This window comes from Lepisosteus platostomus, chromosome 4, assembly GCF_059453375.1.
Source record: "Lepisosteus platostomus isolate fLepPlt1 chromosome 4, fLepPlt1.hap1, whole genome shotgun sequence".
Lineage (NCBI taxonomy): Eukaryota > Metazoa > Chordata > Actinopteri > Semionotiformes > Lepisosteidae > Lepisosteus > Lepisosteus platostomus.
Window position 1 is genome coordinate 76,433,378 of NC_142614.1, and position 12,336 is coordinate 76,445,713.

Below are 12,336 nucleotides of genomic sequence, written 5' to 3' on the forward strand. Positions count from 1 at the left end.
ATGGGCTGATTAGGCGAAATGAGCTTCTCTCAGTTTTAACTGTTCTTATGAAGCAGAGCCGGAGAGAAATTAACGCTGATCTGGCACTCGTCTGAGGTTACAGAAGTGATCCTAATGTCATTATTTAGGATCAAGAGAATGGTCAGGGAATACGGGACTCTAACATGTAAAACAATCTATTCCCTGTTCGTTCTCTGTGACATTGCCATGGCAACAGTTCGTCTGTGTAGTAATGAGCAGAGCAATCATGGTAAACCGTGAAGATGTGTGGGAAAGCACCGTGTGTAATCATGGGAAATCAAAGAAAATGCTTCTTGCAAGCACGGTAAGACCAAGAGAGAAAAAAGCTGCACAAATTAACAGCAATAAGTTTTCACTGGAAATTTCCCTCAAGAGCAGATCCAAGGTTCAATCCCAGTGTGCAGCTGCTGCTGGCTCCAGCAGTGTGCCGATGGTCTCAGCGCCTCTGGATTCAGAGACCTCACTGCGCGGACTTCTGGAAGCTCTTCAAACACAGGAACGTTAAATAGTGTCATTTGTACTGCTGCCACTGAGGTGTCTGTGCTGCTCAGTTCGCTTCTTCCACCACTGTGACTGGGAGCAGTCAGGCCTGCACCTTGACATCAATACCACTGTCATTCCTAACCCATCTATTATTAATCTCATTAGTCATTCAGCATTTTGCCTGGATAAAATGTTAAATTAATTCACTTTGTATTCAGTCCAGCAATTTCTCAGACACCATGAAACTTCCTACAAGTTTTCATGTGGGCCGTTACCCTGGGGCTGGAGAGAGAGGTGGGGCTGGAGAGAGAGGTGGGACAGGAGACAGTCAGTCACTCTGGGGCAGGAGACAGAGGCGGGCCAGGAGACGGTCAGTCAACCTGGGGCAGAAGACAGAGGAGGGGCAGGAGACAGAGGTGGGACAGGATGCGGTCAGTCACTCTGGGGCAGGAGACAGAGGCGGGGCAAGAGAGAAAGATGAGGCAGGAGATAGTCAGTCACTCTGGGGCAGGGGACAGAGGTAGGGCAGGAGACGGTCAGTCAACCTGGGGCAGAAGACAGAGGAGGGGTAAGAGAAAGAGGTGGAGCAGGAGACAGAGGCGGGGCAGGAGATGGTCAGTCAACCTGGGGCAGGAGACAGAGGTGGGGCAGGAGACGGTCAGTCACCCTGGGGCAGGACGGAGGGTAGGAGACTTTCAGTCACCTTGGTGGCAGTGCAGAATCTTAGCTTGAGACCCCATTGTCTCCTGGCAGGTGAGATTTCACCACTTCAGCAAAAAAACAAATGCCTCAGACACTGTTCAAGTAACTTTCAATTGGCACACTGCAATCTGTTTCAGATCTGTGTAACAGACCTGAAAAGGGTCTCATTAGCTGACAGTCCTGCTGAGTGGACTGTCACCTGGAGGTTAACAGGACGCTGAGTGCGGGGGCTCTGAGGAGCTGGAGGAGGCTGGCTGGGGGGTCTGGGGTCTGAGAGCAGTGCTGCCCGACTGCAGAGCGAGGGCTGATGTCAGGCGTGCAGAGGGACTCTCACAGCCTCACGCTGACCACCTGTCTCCTCACAAGTTCAACTCCCAGCCCAGTGCTGGACACGGATGTAGCTCCACTTGGATTTTTTAAGCAAGAAAACATCCATCTGTCATCCAATTGGTAAATCAAATTGTTGTGAAAAGGTTAGATGTTTATACGATATTACACTAATTTTTGGAAGGGATTCCAAGCTCGCTCACACCTGGGCTAATTTTCCCAGGAGACAATTAACCTACTGCCATGTCTTGGGACAGTGGAGGAAACTGGAGCACCTGGAGGAAACCCATGAGAAGACACAGATATCACCAATAGAATTGAACCCAGGGCCCCAGCATTGCGAAGCAGGAATGCTGACCACTGCATCACCGTGCCACCCCCAGCTAAACAGGAGATTAAGAAAGGCAACACTTGCTGTTGGTTCTGGTGGTCTGGCGTTGTGTTTCTGATGCCTGTGTGCGGTACAATGAAAGCTGTTCCAGTGGTCCGGCATTGTGTTTCTGTACAATGAAAGCCTGGGCTGAGCTCATGAGCTGTCAGTGTAGAGGGCAACTGGCGGGAGTCTGCAGACCTTTGGGCTGTGTGTGGCCGGTGACTCAGACAAGCGGCACTTGGGGAGGAGGCTGGCGTCTGTGGGATTGAACTGGCAGGAGGCCAAGGCATAGTGTTTTTAAACGAGCAGCTCCAATACAGAGAGAATGTGCACACAACACCATGCCTAGCATGAAAGACAGAACACCAGAAGTTCTATAGTTAACTGTGGTATGCTACAGTACACTACATGAATCCTACAGTACACTACAGTACACTATGGTAGACTACATACTACATGTGGGAAGGGAAGGCTGGGTGAGACTTCTGCATGTCTTGACTGTAGTGTAGACAGTACATTTGGGACATTTCTGGCAGGGCTCTCTTAAAACACTCCTTGGGTAACATTTCCCTAGTTGTACTGTTCTTGCAGGGAGAAGGGAAGCTCTCCCAGAATAAGTATTTGGCAGCAGGCTCTGTGCTCTCTCATGACAGCTGGGCTCTGTCCCGGTCAGCAGGCTCTGAGCTCTCGGACAGCAGTCAAGCTCTGTCCCGGGCAGCAGGCTCTGTGCTCTCCCACGACAGTCGAGCTCTGTCCTGAGCTGGTGGAGTACGTGAATCATGTTGACTCATGTCCTTGTTCATCGTACCTTTAAGTGCGCACTTTCGTGATCGTTGAGTGCTGTGTATTCTCAATACCTAGGAAGGTTTTAATTATGATCATACTGACTGTGTTTTATTTTTCATCTCTACCCATTCTGGGCTGCTGGAAATACAGAAAGACACAGGAGTAGAGGAGAGATTAACTTATTATGTAAAGGGCTGTCAGAGAAGATTGTCAGCGGGATGCTAACTGCATCAGGCAGGTCTGCAAACAGAACCAGGGTATGAGGACCAGGCTGAGGACAGGGGAGAGATTTCAGACTGAATTTGAGTGAGAAAGAAGGAATGAGCAGAAATGCCAGTGGTGTGAGTGAGAGACAGAATAAGAGAGAAAGGGCTGAGATTTTGGGAGAGAAAGAGAGACTGAGAGGAACTGACAGCAGACTTTGTGTTGCAGCAGTGCCTGCTCAGACCCCTCCACAGCCTCAGGTGAGCTGCTGTCCAGCTGTCCACCTGGGAGTGCACTTCGTCAATCCATGCTAATTCACTGCTTAATTGAAGACAAACTCTCCAGCAGCTGATGATTAAAAGAGGCCTCTGGCACAGGCAGATCCGCAGCCTTCCCAGAGAGTGGACACTCATGCAGTGTGACCCAGCTCCAGAAGGCTCCTCAGACAGCATGGCTTTCCCAGTAGGAGCAGAGCTTCTCAAGACAGATCTGCACAGTATCGTCAGAGACGGAGCTCCCAGCCTGCATCTCTGTGTCCTGAAGGCCTCTCTGCCTTCGTTCACATGATGGCTGAAGTCGCGCCTGCTCTCTGGCTAATTTTCCTGTTAGAATCAATATGAGCACAGTGTGCAGGATGGGCACTGGCAGGGAGGCGGAGAGGCCACACTGACCTGTCGATGGTGATGAGCAGAGCCTGATCAGTTTTACTTATCTTGCACCCTGTCTGGTCTCACCCCTGTGGTTATTTAATAGCTACTGTACCTGACGAAAATACATACAGGCTGCAAAGCAACAAGTAAAGTTTTTTTCCAGCTGAAAAGAGAAGAAAAGAAACACAACATTTCAGCCGTGGAGACTTCTTTGGGTGTCACAGCTGAAACGTTGTGTTTCTTTTCTTCTCTTTTCAGCTGGAATAAACCGTAACTTGTTCCTTTACAGCCTGTGCATGCTGACGCAGCTACCTACTTGAAATACATACAGTACGTCAGGATGGGCAAGCAGTCTAAACCGCTGTGTAAGAAGCTACTTTTCTTGTGGATCCACTGGTTTGAATCTCACTCCTCATATTCTTACCACTCAGTATCTCTGACACAACAAACACAAACCTGGAGTCATAAAACTGCTACTGTAAACCTTGTGGAAGTGCTTTTAAAATCATGAACAGGCAACACGTCTTTACACAAACGGTTGTGGGTGGATGAAACAAGTTATCCACCATTCTGTTGAAGCTGATACCCTGGCTGCTTCCAAGAAACATCTGGAAATCTACCAAGTAGGCCTGATGGACTGAATGTTTCTTGTTTGTAACCCCTCCTGCGTTCTTAAACACCAACTTACAACAATGCGGTATTTCTGCAAAAGCAAGTTTCTTATAGTCAGAGCTACCAATCAAAGGCTATTAGGAACATTAGCTTATCCAGATTTGGCGAAGCAGAATGAAATGAGAAGGGGCAAAGAAGCGCACAGTGAGCTCAGCAATCACAGCAGCTCATCAAGTGATATTCTCATCTCAGTGAAATTCTGCACACCAGTAGCCTCTGTGATGCGTGAACAGTCAGCGCTAGAAACCAGTAGCCTTTCAGGAAGAAGCACAGCAACAAATTAAAGTCTTTGCCCAGCATCTTGGACCCATTACAGGTGTACACTGTACAGTGTTCTAGTACACACCCATAAACCAGAAAAGCATAGATGTTTCATATTATTTTAGCTTCATGTTTGCATAAAAATTTCCCTAAAATAAGACGATAAACCTGAACTACATAAGCCGACATACAGTAGGTACTGTATAAGAGCTCACAGCTTGTAAAACCAGACATGGATCACGCTGCTTTGTGATGGGATGCTCATCTGTTCTCCGCAAAGGGATTCATGAATAGGTTATGGGAATGTAGTGTGACAGATCTGACAGAGAGCAGCACATACTGTATAGTTCTGGCTGATATTCTGCAACATGGTGGCACACTGCCATAGCAGCCTCATGGGTCCCGGGTTTGACTGCCTGTGGGGAGAGCATGACTTCCCCATATTGGGGGGAATGTCTTGGGTGCAGCTTGTGGTGACGACTCTGAGCTTGGTCTGTCCCAGTGCTGAGAGGTGCAGGTTTGGTGTTTTACAGACAAGGGGAAGGAATCAGATGCATTGCAAGGAAAACTTTGTGAACAATGTGGGTCAGGACTCTTTAAACCAAAGCCTGATCTGACCCCTAGTGCTCACTGGGCGCTGTGTTCTCACTCCAGAAGCTGAGAGCGAAGCTTCCAGAGTTTAAACAGAGTCATTCTCTTTCTTATATTCTTATTTTCTTTTTTTGCAATAGGGGTCTTTCACCCTCATCTCCCTTCCTCTGGGGTACACAACTCTCCCACTCTGTCTGTCCTTGCCCCTTGCACTCTCTCCCTCTCCCTCTGACTCGCTGTCTTCCAGGACAAAACCAGCTCCGAGAGCTCTGTCTCTCTCTCTGTGGATCATTCTCTTTTTATGGTTTATAGCACTCACTAAACGTTAAACTCCAATTCCATTTGACTTCCCTTGCTATATACAGATGGTACTATACATAATTGGATTTTTTTCCAAATGCACTGTGTATAAATCTAATATAATCCTTCCAATTAGACAGTGCTATCTCTGTGAGAAGAAATGAATTACACATCCAGGGACTGGCAGGAGCTGTGTGCTGTTACAGATTCAGTTCATGAACAGTGCACATAACATGCTCCTGCCTCCTGCGCTGACTTCTGTTTGCAGTAGAAGAATGATCTGCCGGTTATTATTATTAATTTATTTGGCTGATGCTCTTATCCAAAGTGACTACATGTGTACTCATTTATACTACAGAGCACTTTTCTGGGTGAAGTCTGAGTGAAGTACCTTGCTTAAGGGTTGAGCAGCTGTTTCCCACCTAGAATTTGAAACCACGGTCTCCCAGTTTGGAGTCTAGAGCAGTGTGTCTCGGCATTGCATCCAAGCTGACACCACAAAGACATTGCCACAGGCCAGTGAGGCTGCGCTGATCTGTCTGATCAGTCATTCAATCAATTAATCAATCATGCAATCTATTCATACTGTATCATCATTTCCCTCTGTCATGAAAGCAGTGCAATTACCTCAATGCAACATCTACTGTCTTTGCTTAACATAGCAGTGTTTAGTGACAGTACAAGTGGATAAATCAACTTTACAACAAACCTAAAACTGAAGCAGTTTGAGTCCTTCTGAAGCTTTTAAAAAAAAATAAAACTTGAGCCTTTTTCCTTCTGTGCATCTTCATAACAGTAACAGTTCATTCATGCCTCAGATAAAGATAATAGTTACTGCTGATCTTCTTATCCACCTTGTAATGGCAGTCTCTCCAGTGCTATCCAGAAACCACCTTTTAAAAGGCTCACATGCCGACAGCAAATCAAGCCTCATAGCCTGTAACGAGGAGCCCTCACTGCAATCCTGAGGTCCCCTCCAGCAACACCCACGGCCAGGGGCAGCTGTGCAGAGACGGTCAGAATCGAGCCCCCGGCATCATCTGCACTGTCTCCGCACCCTGGAGCCGCACTCAACCAGACACAAAGGCAAGTGCTGAGTTAAAAAGTCTCAGACCAAGTTATTGCTGTCACCTCCTGTCTTTGCTGGTAGACTCCTGTCCTCATTCCAGCCGTCTGAGGCTCGCAGGCTCAGTCCGATGCCCACGTACCGACAGAGACACAGACACGTGCACAGGCTCCTCTCCCCAGCCATGCATCTCACGGAGAGGGTCTGGGTGCGAGCGAGCCTCTGGGCAGGCAGGCACACACAGACACAGTCAGGCTCCTCAGACAGCTGCTCGGCGCTCCCGCGGAGAGAGACATGCCCGCCTACAGCGGATACACCTCCGTGAGTAATGACCTGAGCAGGAGTGAGTGGGCTGGTGAAATTAGTTTGGTGTCTCAATCAGACTCTCTGTGTTAAGCGAGAGGCAGCGTGGGAAGAGCAGAGTGGCAGGATGGGGGGATGACTGGAGTTTCCCAACATCCTGCAAGGCTCGTGACTCGGGCAGGACCTCTCCCGGCCCCCCATCCTGCCACCCCTGGCACAGCCTGCCTGCCAGCACCCTGCCAGCAGCGTGGCTGCTGAGCCCCGGAGCCCCAGCTCACGGCAACAGCACAGGTAGCAAACTACCGAGAGAGAGAAAAGCCCCCACTCACCTTCACCTCAATTCGCATTCTCTCACTCCAACTGAATCCTCCTCTTCTGCCTCCTTGTGTGTGAGCCTTTCTCCTCTCTCCTTCCCTCCTCTGCTCCCCTGCTGTGTGCCTTCGATTAGCTTGGGAAGTGCAGGTATTTGTGGTAAGATCGTCAGGTCCCAGTGCAGGCTGTCAGCAGGGTCAGGGCAGTTTCAGTGATTACTCTATCTCCTCTCTCTCTCTCGCTGGGCTCTCCCTCTCTCTTCCCCTGGCGCTGCTCACTCTACTCTCCGCCTGCACACCCTCTGGCTTGGGGGAAGCCCATCGCGCTTCCTGCTGTCCCCCCGGCTCAGCGTGCGTGACAGAGAGAGAGGGCTGCGGTCCTGCCTCTCCTTGCAGTTCAGCCTGCTCTCGGCTGTGCGGAGAAAATGAAAGCACAGGCTGCTACTTCCCTCCCTCCCTCCCTCCTCTCTCTGTCTCCTTCCTTCTCTCCCTCTCCCTCTCTCTCTTTTCCAGAGATGCTCTTTGGCAGCAGGAGCCGGTGTGTCATCATCGCTGAGGGTACAGGGGGAGGGGCCTCCTGTGTTTCAGTTTAATTAAAAAACAGAGGACGCACGGCTGCAGGAGAGGAGAGCGAGGGAAGGTGAGGGGAGCGCGGAGTGAGAGAGAGAAGCAGGAGAGGAGGCTTGGAATAGGTGATGAAAGAGGGGGTGGGGTGGGAGAGGGAGAGGACAGGAGAGGTGTGAAGGTGAGAGCAGGCTGTGGGAAGGAAGAGGCTGCACTTTTCTGTTCCAGTGGCTCGTCCTCGGCTCGACTGACTTCAGGGGTGTGCGGAGTCTGTGGCACTCCTGCCTTCTGTTCTAACACGTGCAAAAGAAAAATTTGATTTTTTTGTGATGTATTCATGGAATGGATTTTGAAAACTGTTTGGACAGTTCAGTGGACAGGACACGGCTGCTGTCATTAGCCACGAAGCAGCTGTGCCTGTGTCAGTGTGGGGCTCTGACCGGCCACTGGTGCGCCCCCCTCAGGGACATCAGAGCGATGCAGAGGGAGGAGAGAGGCAGGCTGAGGTGGGGTGATGAAGAGTGACGAAGAGTGAGGTCACAAACTTCTGAGAGAGACGCGCTGCATAAGGGCAAGCTAGCTTTCCTCCTGCTTCTCTTTTTAAAACATGTAGATAAACCTGAAATAGGCCATGATCCACAACACATTTAACAGGCATTTGTAACGTCAGAATACATAATAACAGATGTCACTGTGTTTGCTTGTATGTACTAGCTGGTAGTTTGCCTTCCATTCATTTTGCTATTTGAAACTATGTCTAAAGGGAGACGTTTGCATTAGTCATCATTGTTGGAAAAGCTGGATATTTTGGAAAACTGACACGTGTAAACCCAGACCTGTCTAGCATTTAAGACTTAAGATTTACAGTAAAATCTCCAGCACAGGAGAGTTATATTTCAAATTTCAATTACAGAAATACTGTAATTGACATGTTCTTTAACATTGTTGCTTTGAAATCATCATGGTTTTACATCTGTCAAACCTGGCAAGTGTGCAAATCCAGCACGAGAAGGTAGAATCATAAAACATAAAAGGTGGAAGGCTTATTTATTTTCACAAAAGCATATTTCAAGCTTAAATGTGCACGGGCCCCCCTGCCAGTCATGAATTACAGTCAGGGAAGAATTGGGTAGACCAAGAATCTAAGATGTTACGGATTAAGGTCAGGCTTTATGATTTGTGACTGGCAAAAGGGTCGAAGATTTGATTAAAAATGGGCTGCAGTGTTTTTGGACTTGGGAAAGTGGAGTGAATTTGCACTGGAGCCAGCGGGTCAGTTAGGAATCTCAATGCCTTTTGCTCCATCTCGTGCCGACACAGAAGGGAACAGCGCACTCTAGTGGTAAACTGTTCCATCAGCATGACAAAATTGAAGTCTTGCCTCAGCGAATATACATAAGACACAGACGAGCTGCACAATAGCAAATAAAAAAGATTAAATGTAATGTTTGACAGATTAAATGTATAAGGGAAAGAATAAATTACATAAAAATGAATACTAATACTTCTACCAACTCAATAAGAACCAACAATCACTACTTTCCATCCAAACACGACACATTTTCTTCTTCTTCCTAAACACAACCCGGATACCCCCGTCCTCTGAGGCATCACAAAAACCACCAGGGTCACTCCCTCAACCCCCAAAACTATTAGAGTCACTACCTCAACCCCTAAACCCATGACTATCACTCCATAACCGCCAAAAGACAACAGTATGACTGTGGGACTGTCATCGTGTTCAGAGGGAGGGGCATCAGGGCCACATTTAAGAAGTGGGACTGTATGGTGGTTTTGGGGGGTTGAGGGACATATAAACATACATTTAACATATAAAAACAGTTATGTTGTATTTTAGTTTTATGTACATGAAGGGTCACCATATTATTCCATATACTGTAGGAGAATGTGAAACAGGATGATAGATAGGGGATCAAGTATTCCTTAAAACTGAAAGAGATATATATCATTACACCTTTGTTAGGCCAAATGGTGATATCTAGTTGCAGTTAGACATTCTCTAATATAGATCAGCTGTTTTATTTATCCTCTAACCAATCAGACTTAATGAACAGGCTGGATGAACAGCAGATCTGGTTTTCTGATGTGATCTGAGCAGAAAGTGAGAGACTAGCTATTTTTTAGAACTCATTGTTAATATGTGGTTTTGATACATTGTACACTACATTTGATTGCAAAATAATAATAATAATAATGTAATTGAAGTTTTCTTAGGAACGTGTTAAAGTTGCTTTCTCTAATGGAGTTTTAGTGTAATGTGATGCAATGTGTGTGATGTCATGTTTCTGTTCTAACAAGAGGTATTGCTGGACAGGTGCTTGCTATGTAATGAAGCTGTATAGGAGGAATGCAGACAATATTGCAGAAGGCACTGAAGCTTCTGCTGCAATGTTGGAAATTAATTATGCCAAATGCACCTCTATCAGGACATATTCCAGAGTGAAGAGGTTAATTACAGTTCATGTGTGGCACATAACTGCAGTGTGAAATACATGCAGTAAGCATCAGTCATGGTTAATAAGGTGGTGACATCAAATACTGTTGATCATACACCTTTTGCAATATGGTGGTGCTCGTCAATACTCTTCCTGCATTAAAGTGGAGATTCTTTACAAGTGGAAGGTCTCAGCAGCTTCCTTGGCCAATGTGTTGTTGAAGTCAACGCTGAGGAGTGAGGCATCCAGATCTCAAATTATTGACTGTTCAGTCCACACAGCCTCCCTCTCTCCCAGTTATTAGAGCTATAACAGTTACACAGAAAGGAGACACTCAGTCCATGCTGCGCCTTCCTGGTTGTTAGAAGTTAGTTGATTCCAGGATCTCATCCAGCCACTTCTTGAAAGGTCTATCATGGTCGTGTTCATCAATCAGTTTCAACATCATGGCGGGGCAGCTTGTTCAGTCTTCTGTTCTCTGTTTGAAATACACTACACCACTTGTGTCAAATCAAATCCAATCAAATCAAAGTTTATTTATCAAATGCAGAACAATACAGTGTGCAGCAATGTCTTTTCTGCGGCTCACAAAAATCACCAGAATCACAAAAATCACAAAATTAAGGTTATGAAAATATGGTTACATAATAATAAATAATAATGTAATAGAAATTGAATAAAAACTCAATATGAATAGAGCTGCTATGTGTCCATGGTGTATGCAATACATTATGTCCTAGTAGTGCAGTGTGCCCAATACAATGAAACTGTGTGTCCATGTAGCCATTATGGGTGATTTGCTAAAGGAGCTGCAGGTTGGTTATTTAGCAGTCTTATTGCCTGGAGGTAGAAGCTGTTCCGTAGTCTGTTGGACTTGGACCGAATGCTTTGGTACCGTTTACCAGACGGTAGGAGGGAAAACAGTTTGTGACTGGGATGACTGGGGTCCTTGAGAATGGACCTGGACTTCTTAAGACATCTAGCTGAGTAGATATCCTGGGTGTTTGGTAGCTCACAGCCGGTAATGAGCTGCGCTGACTTCACCACCCTCTGCAGTACTTTGCGATCCCGGGCAGAGCAGCTCCCATACCAGGCAGTGATGCAGCCAGTCAGGATGCTCTCAATAGTGCACCTGTAGAAGTGGGCCTGGATATATGATGGAATGCCAAAAGTCTTTAGCCTACGGAGAAAGAATAGGCGCTGCCGTGCTGTTTTGACCATGGTGTTGGTGTGGTGGGTCCAGGTTAAGTCCTCTGAGATGTTAACTCCCAGGAACTTAAAACTGCTGACTCTCTCCACTGCAGTACCATTGATATAGATAGGTGTGTGATCTCCTCCCTGGTGATCCTATAGTTCACAATCATCTCCTTAGTCTTACTGATGTTCAGAGAGAGGTTGTTCTCCTGGCACCATGCTGCCAGGGTTTCAACCTCCTCCCTGTACGCAGACTCTTCAACATCTGAGATCAGGCCAATGACTGTTGTATCGTCTGCAAACTTCATGATGGAGTTTGAGCTATGCCTGGCGACACAATCATGGGTAAATGAGGAGTAGAAGACAGGGCTAAGCACACAGCCTTGGGGGGCTCCAGTGTTTCGAGTCGGGGTAGAGGATATGTTGGTGCCCACCCTCACCACCTGCGGATGTTCCGTCAAGAAGTCCAGGATCCAATTACAGACGGAGGTGTTCAGTCTCAGGTCCTGGATCTTGATGACAAGCTTTGTGGGCACTGTGGTATTGAATGCTGAGCTGTAATCAACTAACAGCATTCTCACATACGTTCCTTTCTTATCCAGGTGTGAGAGGGCAGTATGGAGGGCAGTGGCAATAGCATCTTCTGTTGACCTGTTCTGGCGGTATGCAAATTGCAGTGGGTCTAGGGTGTCAGGCAGTGAGGAGGTGATGTATCCTTTGACCAACCAGTCGAAGCACTTCATGATAACTGATGTGAGTGCAACAGGGCGGTAGTCATTCAGGCAGCTGACTCTGGGTTTCTTAGTAACAGGGACAATAGTGTTTTCTTAAACCAGAAAGGAACTATAGACTGAGCTAGAGAGAGATTTAATATGTCCAAGAAGACATCTGCCAGCTGGTCTGAACATGCTTTCAGAACACGGCCAGGGATAGCATCAGGGCCAGGAGCCTTGTGTGGATTGGTCTTTTTAAAAACTTTACACACATCCGCTCTGGATATGATCAGTGGGTTTCCGGCTTGGATTTCTGGAATCTTTCTGACTGGATCTGCGTTACTGACCTCAAACCGAGC

At 47.2% G+C, this 12,336-nt stretch overlaps 2 protein-coding genes across 4 annotated transcripts in view; one reads left to right on the plus strand and one right to left on the minus strand.

The window, feature by feature from the left end:
• The window catches only part of LOC148673875 (uncharacterized), an 88,031-nt gene extending 80,521 nt beyond the window's left edge, over positions 1–7,510 (minus strand). Inside the window, exon 1 of one of the 2 annotated variants that reach the window (XM_088630802.1) lies at positions 7,069–7,510. The gene's annotated coding sequence lies outside the window, so the exon portion shown is untranslated. The remainder of the gene's footprint in view (positions 1–7,068) is intronic. The other variant, XM_088630804.1, reaches the window with a different exon arrangement.
• Positions 1–12,336, plus strand: part of LOC148673874 (dedicator of cytokinesis protein 2-like) — a 260,919-nt gene that overhangs the window by 175,801 nt on the left and 72,782 nt on the right. The window lies entirely within an intron of this gene.